At 35.7% G+C, this 19,700-nt stretch overlaps 1 pseudogene across 1 annotated transcript in view; it reads right to left on the minus strand.

The window, feature by feature from the left end:
- The window catches only part of LOC143225252 (cell adhesion molecule Dscam1-like), a 62,744-nt pseudogene that overhangs the window by 37,111 nt on the left and 5,933 nt on the right, over positions 1–19,700 (minus strand). The window lies entirely within an intron of this gene.

Here is a 19,700-nt window from a genome sequence, read left to right on the forward strand (position 1 = left end):
CAATATGTTTGGCTTTTGTAACAATTAATGTGTTGTTGTTGTTTTGAATTAAGCACAAAGCTACACAATGGGCTATCTGTGCTCTGCTCATCACGGGTATCGAAACTCGTTTTTTAGCGTTGTAAGTCCCCAGACACCGCCGATCCACTGAGGGGCCACACTTAATGTGCCAATAAGTACAAAAATGTCGAGTTTTGTTTACGTTTTCTCTGTTTCTCTCTAAGTACTCTCATTTATATATTACAAGAATAACTGTTGCTTAAAGAGCTGTCAATTTGCAGTTCAAGCACTTTTAATTTTAAATCTGGAGAATATAAGATGCATACATGATAAGAACTGGAATATAATAGGCTCAACCCTCTAGGAGCACTTAGCTGCTTATTTTATGACAGGTGGTAGTCGACCAAAGCTTTTCTGTCAGCTGGAAATCAGCCATATGTCCAATTGGCCATCACAGTAGGTTATTTGTAAGACGGTAGTCTTTCACGTGTTCTTATTTCAAGACAAAGGGCGCCTTCGTTCATGTCAGAAAGTAGATACAACCTCAGGCTAGTATCTGAAGGTTGTGGTTGTTTGTTTCTAGCGCACCAGATTAAGTACACCTAGAGAACCATTTAGTTTGTGACGCTGCTTCAAAATACAATGGGATTTATTGTCGGATTTATGACCCCTGTTCCTAAATTCACGGAAGCTAATGGGCAAGGAAAGTGCGAAATTGTATTAAACCCATCTCACTGATCGCAGACTACTTACTTTCTTTGCTGCACGCGATTTAGTATTTGTCGATTTATGTCACAATATTTGAATAAAGTCAGTGATCAATATAAAGATTATCCTGTTGAAAATCTGAAAGAATTATAAATAGTAACAAGTGCGTATGCCTTACTTGTACAGGTTTCTATTGTGGCCGGGCCCGGCATGGCCAAGCGTCTTAAGGCGTTCGACTCGTAACTGAGGGTTGTGGGTTCGAATCCGGTCGCACCAAACATGCTTGTCCTTTCAGCCGTTATGTGACGGTCAATCCCACTATTCGTTGGTAAAGGGGTAGCCCAAGAGTTGGCGGTAGGTGGTGATGACTAGCTGCCTTTCCTCTAGTCTTACACTGCTAAATTAGGGACGGCTAGCGCAGATAGCCCTCGAATAGCTTTGCGCAAAATTCAAAAACAAAAATAAACTATTGTGGCCTCATATCCCCTGGTGGTAGTTTTGTTTACCTTTTTTCTTTTAGAACATAATCACTGTCAACGTGAGAGGGGCAGTCAACTTAAACTAAGTTGTTGGGTAAAGTATTCATATCTATATATACATATAGACATAACAAAGTTTGTTATTGGTTACATGATTACGATGAGTAAGGAATTAGCATCTTTCAAACAAGAAGCAGAATTTTTTTTTCTGTGAAAATTAGCCTAACAAGGAAGCTGCAGTCAAAATATCTCTATACGTGGCGAAATGAATTCAAATTAATATTATTATTAAATGATTTCGCTTCAAGATTATGTTTAATTATAAATCCCTAACTAAATGGCTGACGATGAAGGCTAAGTCAGAGTGTGTTCGAAAAAACAAAACGTTTTAACAACGAAAGAGCACTGATGATTCACTGATGTCTGTCTAATCGTCCTTTGTTATTAATCTTTCAGTTACTGACTCTTGAAAATAGTGTTAGAGTAAAAAAGTAATACTCTGATTAGTGCCTCATTCTATACGGCAGTAAATAATTTAAGTTTAGTCGTAATTTAGGATGTCTGAGATGCCTGCTTGCGTTCAAACAGTCCCTGTAAGTAACTGCTGAGTTGGCGTCCTCGTGCTACACGTTCAAGTAGATGGATGAATATCGTTGCGAATAAATACATGTATAACTCAGTAAATATTGAGAATATGAAAGAACGGGTCTTTGTTGTAGATCACTTCAACCACAGAGGTGATGGTTTCCCGCTCGGTTGAACATAGATCTTCTCATTACCACCGAGACGCTGACCCGGTGGGTACCCTAATAAGATTGATGTTTGTACCATTAGCTGAATCCTTCGTTAACAATTCTGACAACAGTAACAGATAGCTATAACCATGCAACAAAAATAACTGGCGAGCTGCACGTAACCAAGTTCTTATAGCAGTCGTAAACTTACTTATACAGAGAAAACTGTCCTTGGAAGGGAGTAACTTCTCCTTTACTGGCCTCTACTGTAGTTCATCGCCTACTTATTTCCCTCTTACCCTTAATACCAAATCGTTAATGTTAATTACAACTCACTTAGGAGAATGAATGCAAGACACGATATCATTCAAAGGCGAGCACGCTACATTGTGTATAGCAGGTCAAAATAGCCTCCAAACGGAACAATTGCTTTGAAATCACGAAGGTGCAGAAATTAGAACGTTTGTGAGAAACATTTATGAAACAGCATGTTCAGTTATGTATTTCATTTCATCTTTACTTAGGTCTACATAAACATTGTTTGCTTATTTTCTTACAACTGGATCACCTTTATTATTCTACAATGTAGTGTCGTTTTTCATCACACTAAACTAATACATTCTTTCAAAACTACTTTCTTTGCCTCGCTGCTTCGGTTAATCGTTGCTGATAAATATCATTGTTGCAACAGACCGTTTAAATACTAATTATCACTCACAACCTCTGAGTTTTTCCCATGCTGAACGGAGCTGCTGTATTATCGTCCAGAATACTAACTGGAAACCTGTGACGACGAAAAGGAAACGCAGTTGACTAAAGTTGTTGTTTAGAAAACATAGTGGGCAGGCAGTTGGATGTGTTTTTCTCTTAATTTCTTCCAAACATTTTGAACTGAGTTGTTTTTTCTAATAACATAGAGTAATCGCACACGTTTTTGTAATGTCAACAATTGGTGCAGTAATAAGAATGTAAATCCCACTAGAATACGAGTTTAATAAGATAATTGAGAGTCTGGTATGATATGTTGATAAAATGATAATTTACACAATTTTTGTATATTTGACGATAAAGAACTTGAACTACTTAGAGCATTTGTATTATTCTGTAACCAGATCAATATAAAAGATGTGATGCAAACCCAAACCCAATGTTGAAGCTACGACAAAAACACCAAAGTATTATATTTTTTCTTGAATGAACACCTTTTTTTTTTAATTTAGAAAGCTTTCACCCGAATGGAAATGGTCTGTTGTGAGAAAACAGCGCTAGAGTTAAAACACCATGTGGTCTCTGTCAGTTTCGTTTCTCCTTCTTTTGAGGTTTTTATGATTTCCGTACGGCATGTTTTCTGGATAATTTCTCTGAAGAAGCCTAGAATTGATAACTCAAAAAGCCGTCTATGTGTCCATATAAACATTAACGCTCGTGCGGCTCGTTTTGCAAGCGAGCGGTATTCTCAAAGTAATATTACGAAAACCAAAACAGGTCACTAGTGTTTCTAGCTAAAACTGCGACCGGAAATCTTTCGAAAATTAACATTTCTGGTGAAGAATAGAAAGTAAACCAATATTTCTAGGAAGGTGTGATAAATCAGGCTAACAAGCTTTTAAGGTTCTTTCTTTATCGCTAGGTGGTCTTCAATAATTTAAAGTGAACAGAGCGACCTTTGAAAGATTTTCTTTATAGTAAAATGTACTAGTATAAATACTGGATAATAAACTAGAATAAAAAGTTAATGGATGGAAGTTGATCTATTTCTAAGCATTCACAGCTGAATAAAATTTGTTGTTAGGAACGTTTAAAGAAAACATAGGTCAACAGAGATCGTTACAATGTGAAATATTTTGAAACTGTCACAGCTATATTTTCGGTTTAAGGACAGTAATTATTTTATCTCGCTCCCTTACTGGACGGAACGTTGGGTTATGTGTTTGGATTTAAAATAATACTAAACCTTTCTTTTTCTGGTTTTCCTTTTAAGCCTAAGGTGGCTCGATTTAACACATGCCAGTATTTCACTTAGCGGAACACGTATATCAAAGTATATCGTAATAAAACGATTCGTGTATAAAATTTTGAATTAACAGACTGTATCCGATTTTTAAAGGTAAAACATGATTTTTACTAACTGGAAGTGTTGTACATTTGAGTAGACGTTTAAGGATTAGGGATTATACTAACTTTGAGTGCTCTTTCTACATTTCATATTTAACAGAAGAGTACTAGTGTGAATATTTAGCTGAATTTGTGTCATGTATGTATCTAAAAAACAACTGTGGGAAACAGGCTACATGCTTCATTTTGTATATAATACACGCTTTATTAGGTAATAATAACAACGGGAAAGTACATGAAAAAAAAACGTCTTTCATTTATTCGTAATAACAGTTCACTTCAAATAGTAGATTATTAACTAAGTGTGTCCCACATTACGGGCTGGAGCTCGAATCATAACAACTCTTATAGAATGGGAAGTCATGGTCAACCTGTTTCATTCTATCCTGGCGAATCTGTTGTCGAAGTAGTTTCACGAAGAAAATGGATCAAGGAAAAGTGAATCTGGTGTGATTATTCATGCAACGAAATAAAAGTAAAACAAGAGCTCCTGGTCATATTAGCGTTCACGAAAAACTTAGTATTTACATAAACGTAAGAGAACGCTGTACAGTATATATATATATATATATATATAGTATCTCCAGGAGCACTTTACAAGACTAACTTCTCTTTTACTTGTTATCGAAAAAAAATCTGTATATATATATATTAAGGATAATAACTCGTAATATATATATATATTAAGGATAATAACTCGTAATCCACAACATATTCTTTAGAGAATCAACTTGCTTTGTTACAACATATTGATAAATAACATATCATTATGCGTAGTTCTCAGTAACAACTTACTGATGCAGCCTCTCTTTTATTTGTTTTATTCAAAACTTAATAAACAGGGATAATAAAGTTTGGTCACCAGTAACACTTTACAGACTCAAGTATCCACAACAACCACTAAGATTTATATTTTACTTTGTGTATTTGCTCTTGCGTTGAGACTTCAACCGCGAGCGCTTAAACATATCGTAGGTAGAACTTGCAGCACTGTGAAAGTTTACTGCTTGAAGATGTAAAGAGGAACACATAAAAAGTCAAATTTCAGAACACGGGTGCGTCTTACAATGACAGTGCTTCAGTGTGATGACTCCGTTATAAACAAGTTGCTATTTCTAACTGGATTACACGGTCAGAAACGGAAATTTTATTTAAAGATGTGTGAAGACAGTGGTCTTTTCAAATCTCTCTCTCTCTCTCCACGTATTATAACAAAATATGTTCAAACAAAAGTATCGAACCTTGAATATAGCGATCCCTTAAAGAATTGCCTACCTTCATTATACAGATAAACACATGTTGTTACGTGCTCTTTCCGAAAAAGTGAGTAAAACCTTTGTAAGTAGACGGTGTATCGCTTATTTAATTTCTTGCATTATGAAATCATTTCACCTTAACACTGTACAAAAGTGTAATTGTTAAAAGATTGTTACTTATTAATAGGTTTTGTAGATCGTGAGAAAAAGTTCTATTTATTTGTATTTAAGCACAAACCTACATAAGGGCTATTTGTGCACTGCCCATCAGGATTTAGAAACCCAGTTTAAAGCGGCGCAAGTCCGCAGATATACCACTTTGCCACTTGGGGGCGTGAGAAAAAGGGAAGATGATATAAGTCATATTTAGATTTTTACTGATAAATGATATCCCATACCATACACCTCACGTCATGCACATGTTCAAAGTTTACCAATAACTGTTCTTTTAGCCATGAAATTATGAGCTAGCAGTTAGTGGCCAGGATGTTAAAAAGAGTTCTTTGGGACCGTGATTGCGCTATATACTGACTGCCAAAGCTTGTTATTCGATCAGACAAGTACTGGCGGTAGGTACTAATGCCTTCCTTCTACTCTGTTGGCCCGGCATGCTCAGGTGGGTTAAGGCGTTCGACTCGTAATCTGAGGGTCGCAGATTCGAATCCAAGTACCACCAAACATGCTCGCCCTTTCAGCCGTGGGGGCGTTATAATCTGACGGTAAGTTCCACTATTCGTTGGTAAAAGAGTAGCCCAAGAGTTGGCGGTGGATGGTGAGGACTAGCTACCTTCCCTCTAGCCTTACACTGCTAAATTAGGGACGGCTAGTGCAGATAGCCCTCGTATAGCTTTGCGCGAAATTAAAAAAAAAACTACCCTATTAGTTCAAGAATAAGAACTAATATGTATTTTTTTTAATGTAAGTTTTTGGCCGTCCAATATCTTTCTATTCTTGACACAGTGTTCAAACTGATGTAACATTTCGTACATTCAGGCACTGAAATATAGTTTTGTAACATCCAAGCTTCTGTAAGTTTGAAGTTCGCACACACACATAACAGTTTAAAGTTTTACTCGGATTTGTCTTGAAAAATAAAATCAGTTTTTTGTAAAACTGGTTAAGAAAAGTTAAAATCAGCGATATAGAAAACAGGTGACGTGAAAGGAGAACCGTAGTCGCTGATTTTATTTTGGTTTCAAGTCAGTTTAGGATGAATTTAAAGAATTGTCCATAATCTTCTTTGTTTTTAACTGATTCTTGCATTCTATGCGCAGGTTTATTTTAACGTAAATCATTCTCTTAGGTTTTAATGAAATGTATGGTTTAATGACTAGCTGCCTTCCTTCTACTCTATTAGTTCAAGAATAAGGACTAGTGCATTTTAAATGTAAGTTTTTGGCCGTCCTTTATCATTATATAAATATCAAAATTACAAATATATTTACAAAAGTGTTAATTAATGCCTTGATTACTGATAAGATTATTCGTGAACTCACGAAGCAGTTTTGTTTAATAATACGAGTATCTTCTCAGTGCCTTATAACAATTACAAATTGATCACTTGAGTATTTTGTCTACACACCACAGATATTATTTAAACAACCATGAGAGACATGCATAAATAATGCCCCCTGGTGAATCAGCAGAATTACGACGATAAAAATCGGTAGAGCACGAAAAATTCATTTGGTGCTTTGCTTATAACAACAACCAACTAACAAACCATCCACAAAATGTTGGACATGCACATTTATTTGATATATTGTTAATCAATACAAATTTTATATTTCGTAAAATACACAATAAAGTTCTTATCTTAACTTTACTTTTCATAATGACCTGATAACAGCCTGAGAAATTTACAGTTTTTCGTAGACAGACTCTTTCCTATATTCTAATAATGAGGGTCAACTAGAAACACCTCAGGTTGTGAAAAGGAGTGGAAGACCACCCTCAACTTCAGAAGGTGTGATCACAGCGACAGTAAACACAGATGTCTCCAGTGATACCAGGTTAATGTGTCTCAGGAACCTAAAAACGAACACTAACCGTACACTTAAAGAGGCTGGGGCAGAACTTGACAAACATTATCTCTTGAAACTGTCATTGAAAGTCCTGAAGATCCCAATCACTGGGTTTTTCAAAGATGTAACAAAAGAAACAACCAGGATTCGTGTGGTACTTTACAACAAGAGGGAGATTACCTCAGATTGTTGACTTGATGGAAATGATAAAATTTTGTAAATTCAATTTCTCAGTACGAAATACTAGATACTAGTATCACCTTTAGATGAGTAAACGTGACTTTTTAAATTAGTATTATCTCTCTACAGTTTTTTCTCTTATCAGTTAAACCGTATACAGTATTTAGAGCAAAATAATATTCTAGACTATGCTAGGTGAGAATTTTGTTTGTTTGTTTTGAATTTCGTGCAAGGTTCCACGAGGGTTATATGCGCTAGCCATACTCAATTAAGCAATGTCAGACTGTTCATCACCGCCCACTCTTTTACCACTGGATAATAGGATTGACCCTCACCTTATAACGTCGCCACGGCTGAAAGTGTGAACATGTTTAGTGTGAATGAGGTTTGAACCTGCATTCTCAGATTACGAGTCGAGTGTCATAACCACCTAGTCATGCCGGGCGTGGGTGAAAAGTAAATGTTGCATTTGTCAAGTGTATATTGCTTCTTCAGCAAAGAAAGGTAATTTTGACAGATTTTCTTCAACAAAGACACTAAAGAGCTTTGAGGATTCAATGGGTTTTAATTTAGATCTAAAAGCAAAGGACGAAAAAAAGACACCCCTCAAAAAAAAAAAAAACCAAGTAAGGAAGTACAGATATTATTCTAGAATTTGTTAATTACAAATCTAAATGATAATGCATACATTGTCAACTAGTCTGCTGTATATTTTTGAAGTTTTCTTTCTTCTTTACGTCAGTCGTGGGAAATGAAAAGCCGGGGTAACGGTGCGTAAGTCCAACTAGCCTCAGGAAAGTTAGTTGTTTGAAGCATCAAAGTAAACCGACAATTTTTTTTACTTTGAACAGCAGCAATATTTGTATCATTAAATTAGTGTAAATTATACACTTGTAGACTAATAAGAAAGGGAAAGACCTTTCAGTTGATTCACGTTTCTTATTTATTTATTAGCAATAGAGCGCCAGAAATATAAATTATATTCACACGTAGAACACATTTCAAATAATTTCACGAGTGTGTTCACTATAATGTATAGCAGTATTTATGCTTTTCGTATCCATCAAGAAAATACATATATTACGACTTATTTATAAATATATAAGTTTTCTTTCTTGAAGTAGGCCCGGCATGGCTAGGAGGGTTAAGGCGTGCGACTCGTAATCTGAGGGTCGCGTGTTCGAATCCCCGTCACACCAAACATGCTCGCTCTAAGAGTCATGGGGCATTAATGTTACGGTCAATCCCACTATTCGTAAGAAAAAGAGTAGCCCAAGAGTTGGCGGTAGGTAGTGATGACGAGCTGCCTTCCTCTGGTCTTACAATGCTAAATTAGGGACAGCTAGTGCAGATAGCCATCGAGTAGCTTTGCGCGAAATTGAACAAAACAAACTTTCTTGAAGTACATAGACAAGCTCTTATTGGGGTTTTTATCTTATGCTCTGCACTACACTGGCTTTCCGAGGGACAACGATAACTCTATGGACTTATATCTCTGAGATCCAAGGCTCGATTTCTCGTGGTGTACACAGCAGATAATGTAATGTGGCTTTGTCTAAAACAAACAAAACTAATATTATGCCTTGCAATAGCCAATAAATACAGATAAAAACATGTACTTTTAACAATTACGTGGTTCTGGATTATTCAAAATGAGATAATATTAACATTAACTTGAGTGTTACTCAAACATTAATCCATAGTTATGTCATTAAGATAACTGTAACATAACGAACTGATAAATGTCGTTGAGAGTAATTATTTCCTCACTACTAGTAAAGACTGCCTAAGAATTAGCAAGTCTTATTTAGTTGCAAAAATGTTAAAATGAAAGTTAGTTTGTTTACAGTTATAACCTGAGAAACATGAGTGAGTTACTTAATTATATTATTAACACATCGATCTGCTCTGGAATTTAAGACTTGTTTTTTTAAAGTGGCTCTCTTTGTCAAGAAAACAATCTGTTGTACAGATTGTTTTTTGAAAGGAATGAACCTTTTATGAAAGCCAATTTTGAAGAAGATATGAAGTTTAGGGGCCAAATAACCTTTTGTCACTAACATATAATTCTTATAATTCGAAATTCTTTTTTTTTTTTTTTTTAAGAAAGACGAAAACTAAAAGCCGAATACTGAGTTGACTAGAAAGGTAAACTTAGTTTATTGAAGAAAGACTTACAGGAAAATAGGAAATAGCTTGACTGGTAGGCCTAGTATTACATTAGTTTATTGAAGAAAGACTTACAGGAAAATAGGAGATAGCTTGACTGGTAGGCCTAGTATTACATTAGTTTATTGAAGAAAGACTTACAGGAAAATAGGAGATAGCTTGACTGGTAGGCCTATTATTACATTAGTTTATTGAAGAAAGACTTACAGGAAAATAGGAGATAGCTTGACTGGTAGGCCTAGTATTACATTAGTTTATTGAAGAAAGACTTACAGGAAAATAGGAGATAGCTTGACTGGTAGGCCTATTATTACATTAGTTTATTGAAGAAAGACTTACAGGAAAATATGAGATAGCTTGACTGGTAGGCGTAGTATTACAATTTCCTTGAACTAAACAGGTGTTTTAATTTACTTCACAGCTTTACTAGAACAGAAATGATATTTTAATATCTGATGAGGTTTAAAGCTGTAGTCACTTCACTGATTACTTTGTGAAATTTAATCAAAGAAATACTGATGAAGTTACTTTTCAGCATTGCGTGTCGATTGTTTGTTTGTTTTGGAATTTCGCACAAAGCTACTCGACGGCTATCTGTGCTAGCCGTCCCTAATTTAGCAGTGTAAAACTAGAGGGAAGGCAGCTAGTCATCACCACCCTCCGCCAACTCTTGGGCTACTCTTTTACCAACGAATAGTGGGATTGATCGTAACTATGTAACGCCCCCACGGCTGAAAGGGCAAGCATGTTTGGCACGATGGGGATGCGAACCCGCGACTCTCACATTATGAGTCGCACGCCTGAACACGCTTGGCCATGCCGGGCCTCTGCGTGTCGAATGCGCTCAAACAACTCATCCTCCTAGAAAAATAACATAAGTTGTTGAACTGAAAGAGGCACACTAATTAAGATTCACGATGCAAGTGGCTGAAAAAAAACGATAGGACTTCTTAACATCATCACAATCTATAAAGTGTTAACACCAAACTTTGGTTATAACAAAACAACCAAGAGTAATAAAGGCTGTAGCTTTTCAATGGGCTTGCACCACGTAACTCGACTTTAGTAACATGAAGAACACCATCCGTTAAGAACAGTACAGTCAGAAGAAGGTAATGTTTCAGTGTGTTTTTCGTATAGCAAAGCCACAAAGGGTTATCTGCTCAGCCCACCGAGGGGAATCGAACCCCTGATTTTAGCTTTGTAAATCCGGAGACATACCGCTGTACTAGCGGGGGTAAGGTAATGTTTCAAAAGTCAGTTTTATAAACGTGATGCTGACGTTTAAAACTTCAGTTTGATAAATGTGGCGATGCTGGTCTTTAAGAAGTCTAATGAAAGCGGTGCTAGAGTTTGAAAAACTTCAGCTAGATAAATATTATAAAGGGCCGCGGAACTTTAAATTTACCGACATTTTTTTTCTATATCCAGAATGAGGGCTCAGGTCCGAAACGTCGAGATACATTATCGTAAATACACCATCCGCTATTTGAAGTTTGACTTCTTTTTTAGTTCCTTTTATTATTTGAAAAGTCGGAATTCTAAAGACATTCTGTCATATGGCACGTTTTAGTGCTATCTCTTTCTTTAAAAACACTGCAACAACGTTCTCAACTCAACTATTAATGTCGCAAACAAAGAGCTGGCCTCAGCGCAATATTTCAACCAGCGTTGTAATCGGATCATGTGCTCCATACTATGTAGCACGTTACCGGATCGTTGACGGAAACTTACCCCTCCCTCCTCTCACAGACGATTTTAAAATTAAGTCTCAAATTAGGTTCCTAATCGTCGCATGAACAACTGCGATGTTAAATACATTGTTTAACCCTTTTTTGCAAAAATGAGAGTTTCGAAGGCAAACACTGGATAATATCTTTTTTATTCAATCTTTTAAAATTACTTTGGCTCTTAAGTCCATTCAAGGTAAAGCTTGAGAAACAGCTCGTATTCATTTCAAGCTAAGTGGAATGTTTACTCATTTTCGTGCATCTACACTTCTTATTGACCCAATTTCCTAAATGGCGAAATTTAGATTAACCTACTCTAAACAAACAAACACTTTGTTTTTTGAGCCTTGTGTGCACCTCGTGTCATTTTAGTTAGAAATATTATCGCTTGCATATTTCTACACTCTCTTTAACGTATTCAATAGTAGTTCTCCAATTCAAACACAAAACTGGGCTCCAGCGGAGGTTCTTTGGCCTTCTTTCTGCCCCTCGGGGTAGTGTCAAGCCTCACCAAGGTGACCCAGCCCAACCTCAGCGGGTTTACTTGTAAGCTCCGAGGCCCGAAGACATAAACAACTACTTCATTATATCACTTTTTATGCTTGCACCAAAACTCGTCTTGAAGACAAGTTCCTTGGAAGATTTTTCATGAAATGCAGTTGCTTAAAAAGAAAAGATTCTGAATGTATTTTTCTCAACATGAATAGCTGCACTGTTAAAGACGGGTTTCTATGATATTAATTTTGCTACAAAACTAACAACAAGAGAGGAAAACCGGATTGAATGGTTTACAATTTTCTATCGAAAATCACTATTCCAAATGCTAGTTAAGTTTTGGGTTCTTTACATCAAAATACATTATTCCATTTCTGACTCATTTGTTGTTGGTGTTTGTTTTTTTTTGAGTGAGTAATCTTCTTTCAAGTAGTAATTATTGAAGTTTAAATTTGACAAAATTTTTATATCAAATAATAAACCCAACACTAGAGGAGTTATTTAGCGATTCTACTTGCAAATCATTTGATGATTTAAATTCCAAAGGGGTGGGAATCCCCGGGTTCTGAAAAACTACAGTGTATGACTGTATTTTGTACGAGTTATGGGCCGAAGGGAAAATGTGGCCTCGATAGAGTCGATCTCTAATTTATTAAAGCAAGAGTTGACCATGAATACCTGCCAACGTTAACTAAAATAACACATGGCTACTGAGCACGTGACAGGTGCATAGCTAAGGCTCTTATCAAGAAAAGGTGATACGTGATTAACTAGTGGAAAAGACGGTGTGGGTCGGATAGGCTCTTCATAAATAGGCACAGAAAACTTATCTTGACAAGGGATAATAGCAAAACATCAAAATCGTAAATGAATTATTTCATAAATCTGTGATATTACCCGACTTTTAGGTTGGGGAAAGCGTAACAAATGGAATAATCATATTGCCTGTCCTTGTACGTTTTGATTTACACCGTATTTCTCCATAAAAGATAAAATATGAGGTACTTATAATACACCAATATGATTTACCTCAACTAGAAGGATCACTACATTTTTTTACTTAGTGTATCTTAGAATATAAACCCTTACATGTCTACGTATTTAGTCATCAATAATGATTTTAAAAAAAATTACAGAGAGTTTCAAATGCCGTGAAATACTAGTCTTGAAATCTCGGCAATTATATTCCTAAGTCACTTGTCGTTCAATATATATATTTCAATCACTTAAAATGACTGTTTCTATTCTATGTTATTTTAGAGTGTTATGAAATAAGTAACGAGAGGCTGGACACGATATAGTAGTTATCATGTCAGGTTTTGGATCGAAGGATCCGGGGTTCGAGACACAAGCTGCTGAGGAAGTTCCGTACTTTCATTTGCGGGAATTTTATTCGGTTTCAAGAGTCAGGCACAGATTTTTGTAACAGAAGGCTGCTGCTCGTGATTGGCTGTCTTTCTATTTGTCAGAAATTCAAACTTTAGGAACAGCTACACCTGAAGCCGAGAAATCTCTCACACGGACATTTAGAAGCCGTTCAGGTGAAAAGTGTGTTCTACAAACAAAGAAATGTGTGTGTCAAACAAATGGTTTAAAACAAGTTCTTCCATGGAGAGTTCGAGGTTTTTAAATGCCATAATATAATTATTCATGAATAATTAAAACTAAATTAACTTGTTCAATATTCGGATTCAAGACGAGGTGAAAACCTCTAATAGTGCGTTTAATATTGCCGAGGGTTACCATATAAAGACATTGGTGGTAAATTAAGTATACAATATTTATATGAACTAATGTGAGAGGAATAAACAATCTGAATGGCGGGAAGTCCGTTTTTCGAGGTGCATGTGTACTGTAACAGTCATTGTCTGTGACGAAATGCCAGACAGTTTTTTTTCACTTTTGAAACTTACGTATGTTTTTACTGAAAAGTAATGCAGTCGGTTATGTAGCTTCTATCCTGAATGTAGTATTTTATTGGTAATTTTGACGAAGGCTTTTTTAGAAGTTTCAACAGCCATCAGCCTGTAAATCCTCTTTTGGGGAAATTATTTGGCGACATTTTCAATAAAACAAATTAGAATAAAACCTTTTAACATCTTAATGTTATGTGCAAAGACTGTTTCACTGGTTTTATAAGTTTAATGTAAAGGGTAATTTTCAATCTGCGGAATCAATATTATAAAAACCTTTGAGTGAAAGTAAAGACGAACGAGAAGAACAGCTGTTATATCCGGTGACGAAGAGGCATTTCGTACAACCAGTGATTTGAGATACGACATATTTACTACTTGACAATTAGTACAGTGTGAATTGGATTAAGTTGGAGAAGGGTCATTTGTATTATATGTATGTCTCTACATTGTTGAAATTAGATTATGTTATGCTGTTTAATGACGTTTTGGAGGATTGCTACAAATACGTTATATATTACATAAAACTGGTTCACGGAACTACAAAAAATTAAAGGTAACATTATATGCATACAAATTACTTATAATGATCATGCAAAACTCTATTAGGGTTTCCTCAGCATTGGCTTAGAAGTATATAGATAAAGCCAGGTGCATAGAACCGTGCAGTAATAAGCTTTCTATTCAGTTGAAAATGTAGGCAAAGCTAAATACTGTGAATGGAAAAAAATTGCAAAAGTATATTATGGGTTTTTCTTCAAACCGCAACGTTCCGTTAATAAAGAGTCAGCCCCTTAACAATAGAAAGTCCAAATCAAACCTGCCACTAATAACAAGACTTGTTCAGTTGAGCCTTAGGTAAGTAGGTGCGGTCTCGATAATGATGGTAAAAAGCTACTATAGAACGTATAGAGAAACTGCTAATGACCAAGCATGGCAGACTTCAGCTTCAGATCAAGCCTTGAAGCAGAACACCACCCAAACTTGGAAGTGTGCAACCCCCGTGTTGGTCATGGAACAGGACACCGTTTTTTTTTATATTAGACTCAACGATAAATATTAATTCATAAACTTTAAATAACAGCCTTTTTGTTATTATGTTTTCACATCTGGTTTTTTGATAGCACGTTGGAGCAACCAGATTCAATAGGACTTGAAACAGCGTTTTGAAATATTCATTTTAATTTGATTGTTGAGACCAATTGATAATTGTAATTTGTAACAATTTAAGGCTCACGAAATGTCTTTTCGTAAAGAATTCTAAATCTTTTTGGTTTACTAGCAAAATAAAACAATTTAAGAGAGAAAATGTATCTATAAATAAGTATGCATGTTATTTTGGAGGTTTTATATTAAGACATGTTGGAAAGAACCTAGTAAAATTCTTATTGTCTTGAGCGATCTGAATTAGCACTGATGATGGGAGAGGAGTAAGATGTAGATGTATCGAAAAGAACCATGTACAAGGAAGAACCAAATCATGTTGTAAGACATGTGGGACCTCATAAAGTAAAAGTCGTTATTAATTAATTTTAATGTGAGAAAAGTAGGACACGATGAGATGATACTAGCTGAAAGTCTTAATATGAAAACCCTTACGAGAACTTAAAAACGTAGCAGTAAAAATGTCTTGTAACTATTAAATGACATAATGCACTATCTTTCAGACATAGGTAAAATCAAACATAAACTAAAAGTCATGAAACACTTCATGAAATCGTAAAAATAGAAGGAAAAAACTATGTTGAACCTTATACTGAAGACTTTGTTTAGCATAGGAGAATTGGCTAAACAGTGAGGATACAGTAATTTTTCATTAGGTAATTAATAATCACAAGATACCTTTTTTTCCGTGGCAGCAGTTGTATTTTGTGAAAAGCACAATTCAATCTGCACAACAGAAAATTGTTTCTATTCATATCGAAAACACCAAATAAAAAAAAAAAAGAGTTAAAATAACACATCACATTCTATGATCTACAGAAAGGTTTGGCAAACATTAACTCGGCCCGGCACGGCCAGATGGTTAGGGTGCTCGACTCTAAACCGAGAGTCGCGGGTTCGAATTCCCGTCACACCAAACATGCTCGTCTTTTCACCAGTGGGGGCGTTACAATATTACAGTCAGTCCCACTATTCGTTGGTAAAAGAGTAGCCCAAAGTTGGCAGTGGGTGGTGATGACTAGCTTTCTTCCCTTTAGCCTTACACTGGTAAATTAGGGACATCTAGCGCAGAGAGGGCTCGTGTAGCTTTGCACGAAGTTCAAAACAAACAAACATTAAGCAAGACAGGGATTACACTAAATGCCATTAAGTGTGTGAGTGAATTTAAGAGCAAAATCACATTTGGGTATCTGCCCTGTTCACCGCGGGGATCAGACACCCTATTTTTGTTTTCTAAGTCTGTAAATTTCCCGCTGACTAACCGGGAACAAAATGTCTTTAAGCTCTTGTTACTAAGAATTACAGTCACAGGTGGAAGAGAGTATTTCCAACTGACTTAGGGAGATTCTATGATGACCGACTTCGGTCCTATTCTTTTTAATTTTCAGACAAAATATCTTAGTAGAGAAATTGTAAATAAGTCGAACGGACATTTCCATCACTGAGAATACCATGTTTAACCTGCGGTATACTACTGACATAGCACCACTGGACAATTCTTTCTGTGATATGTTAATCATATGGCATTACCGGACAAACCTGTTTTAACGTCAACGTGTATCTCTGCTTGTCCTGAATATTAAATGACTACATTGGGAAAGTCAGTCTATCTAAGTCTTACAATACATGCTATGTAATAAAGCATATAGGGAATATTTATATTTAAGGTCACAGCAGTATGCAAATTTAGTGACATTTGAAACAGAATTTAGCAGGGCTAAAAGTTCGTTTTAGAGTCTCTACACCCTACAGAAAAGCGGCGACATCAAAATACTAGCTTAGCTAGATTTTTATTTCTGTAACCTGATTATCTTAATGTTAGAGATGTAAAGTGTATGATGTATGAGGCTGGAAAGTTGGAAGAGGTGTAAGATCATAATTTCTCACAAGCTTAACAAATAAGTTTTCCAGTAATTTAAAGTGCATGCACCTTCAGCTCTTACACCGGCTGAGGTCAGTAACATCTCAAGGCAAGTTAGTCATGGATATTACGGCCATAACAAAATGTCTCTAAAGTGTGGAGGACTTGAATGAATCAACATCAGTTATTTACATCAGTTATTATACGGGAGGAGAGCTAAAATTAGGATCGAAGCTGGGTATTACTATGGTGAATTAGGAGCTTATGATGGGTATTACTATGGTGGATGCTAAGATGGGGATGTAAGCTGGGGATTATTAGTGAAAGCTAAGGTGATGAGCTGTGATGGATATTACTATGGTGGATTAGGAGCTTATAATGGGTATTACTATGGGAGAAGCTAAAGTGAGGAGAGTGGCTGGGGATTTTTATGGTGGTGGAAGCTAAGATGAGGAACGATTAAGTATCCTATCTAGAAACCAAACCTCGACTATTATTTAATAGATGCTCTGGTATGTTTGGTAGAATATAAAGTTAAGAATTTATTTTATAAAATTTGTGTTATATTTATATAAACTGCTATTATATAATTTACTCATTTTCAAATAATTAATTCACGGTTACCCATCTTAATACACCACTCCTTGAATTCCTTCAGTTTTTACTGTCCATGTAACGTTTTGAATAAAGAAGCAGGCTTTGTCATAACATGGTTTCTAATACTAAATGGACACAAGCATATTCTTTAACACGATATTGTAGTATAAGTTCATAACTTTATGTATTAACTAATTAATACATTTATTTGCGAAATAAGTTCAGGAAAATGGTGCATAATAATAATAATTTTCATTGGGTTTGGTTGTTGTTGAGTACAAAGCTGAAAAATAGACTATGCACTATATTCTGAGGGTATTGAAATTAGATTTTCAGCGTCTTAAGCCTGAAGCTCGGGACAATAATTTTAGTACTTCGTGTCCAGTGAACCTTTGCTGAACAAACCTATAGATGGCCTGGTTTTGATCGCTGTACAAGAATTTCTGGTCGCACGAGCTACCTGTACATAGGCTGTTTGCCTAATCGATGAAAACAACGTATTACAAACTGGTACTAGCTAAACAAGAAACACATGTAAGACAGATGCATGACTGGAATACTCATTGACGTTGGCTCAAAGGGGAATGAAGTGGTATTCTGTTCAACGAAACTTATTTTAAGGGTTGATATCTTAGAAAATAATGATGAGAACAAGAAATCAACGACCTCTGGCAGCTGTTGTCTTGGCTTATTTATTTTCATTTAAATTTTATTTGAACTGATTAAATAAAGAAGATAATTTCTTAAAAGTTGTAATTTTGAGTCTTACGTTTATGTATCACAAGAATGATATAAAGTTTTCTTATTAAGAGATAAATGTTCAAATATTCCTGAAATAATGCAAGTGCAGAACACAACAACATATGTTCGTGTCGGAGAACAAGCTGAAGATACATCGTGCTACGCTAATCATTGTTTTTGTTAAACTGTTTACGTAAGAAGAATGTGAGGGTGTAAACCCTGGCAATCAGGTCAAAGAACCATTTCCCCTTCCCCTTCTAGGTGTGTAATTTATGAGCAGCACGAGGCACACCAAAATAACACCTGGTGGGTTACTGACAGTGTAGAGATCAGACATGTACATCAACAGTAAAATCAAAGAGTTCAGAAATGCACGCTAATAATGTAATAAGAGTTTAAGAATACGTAATAAGATATAAAAAGAGTTAAGACTCGGAAATAAATGTTATATTACAGTACTAGTTGCAAACCTGCACAAGGGTATAATAAGGTGTTAAAAAGGCACATTCAGGTGCAATGAACTTTAACCAAATTTACATAGTACAATAAAATTTCAGAAACGCACATTGTATAGTAATGGGAGTTCAGAAACGCACATTTAACAGTAATGGGAGTTCAGAAATGCTCTTTACAATGTACGAATAATTCGAAAACGTACATTATATGAGATAAGGATATAAAAATAAACGTTATAACAGTATGATAGAGTATGAACACGAACTTGAGTGTGCGATAGAAATTTAGAAAACACAAACAGTGGAATAAAAATTAGAAACGCATGTTACAATGTAATATTAATTATAAATAGAACATACAATGCGGTAAAAATGTATAAACCTACTTTACAGCGCAATAAAAATTATAAACACATTACAGTGCACTAAATGCAAGCTGTAATGCAACAATAGTTTAGAAGTGTGTATGTCAGTAAGAGTTGAGACGCTCAATTAGTGAATTAAATATCGAAACTTGTCGCCTTTGTTTTTTAATTTGTCTCTCTAAGTTTTTCGGATGGGTAAAGGTAGTGTGTGGTTTTCATATAGCAAAACAACATCGGGATATCTGCTGTGTCCATCGAGAATAATCGAGCCTCTGATTTTAGCGTTGTAAATCCGGGGACTCACCGCTGTCTCAGCAGGATACGAGGGCGGTTGTCTGGTAAGCGTTCATGTTGTAGCTATTAACTCAAATGCTTCTGGAAAATTACTGTTTCTTATGGATTGATTTATCTCAAGATTCTTGAGAGCTATATGGTTGCCAATATTCTGATGACGTGTGTGTGTGTTTTTCTTATAGCAAAGCCACATTGGGATATCTGCTGAGCCCACCGAGGGGAATCGAACCCCTGATTTTAGCGTTGTAAATCCGTATACATACCGCTGTACTAGCGGGGGGCTCTTCTGATGGCAAGTTGGGTAACATTACGTTGGACTATAATGACGGTATTTTCAGAAGAAAATAATCAAATATGTGAACATGAAACCAAAAAACGAAAAGATACATTCACTGATAGGGATGAACAGTATCAGGAAGA

Source organism: Tachypleus tridentatus, chromosome 9 (assembly GCF_004210375.1).
Source record: "Tachypleus tridentatus isolate NWPU-2018 chromosome 9, ASM421037v1, whole genome shotgun sequence".
NCBI classification, from domain to species: Eukaryota; Metazoa; Arthropoda; class Merostomata; order Xiphosura; family Limulidae; genus Tachypleus; species Tachypleus tridentatus.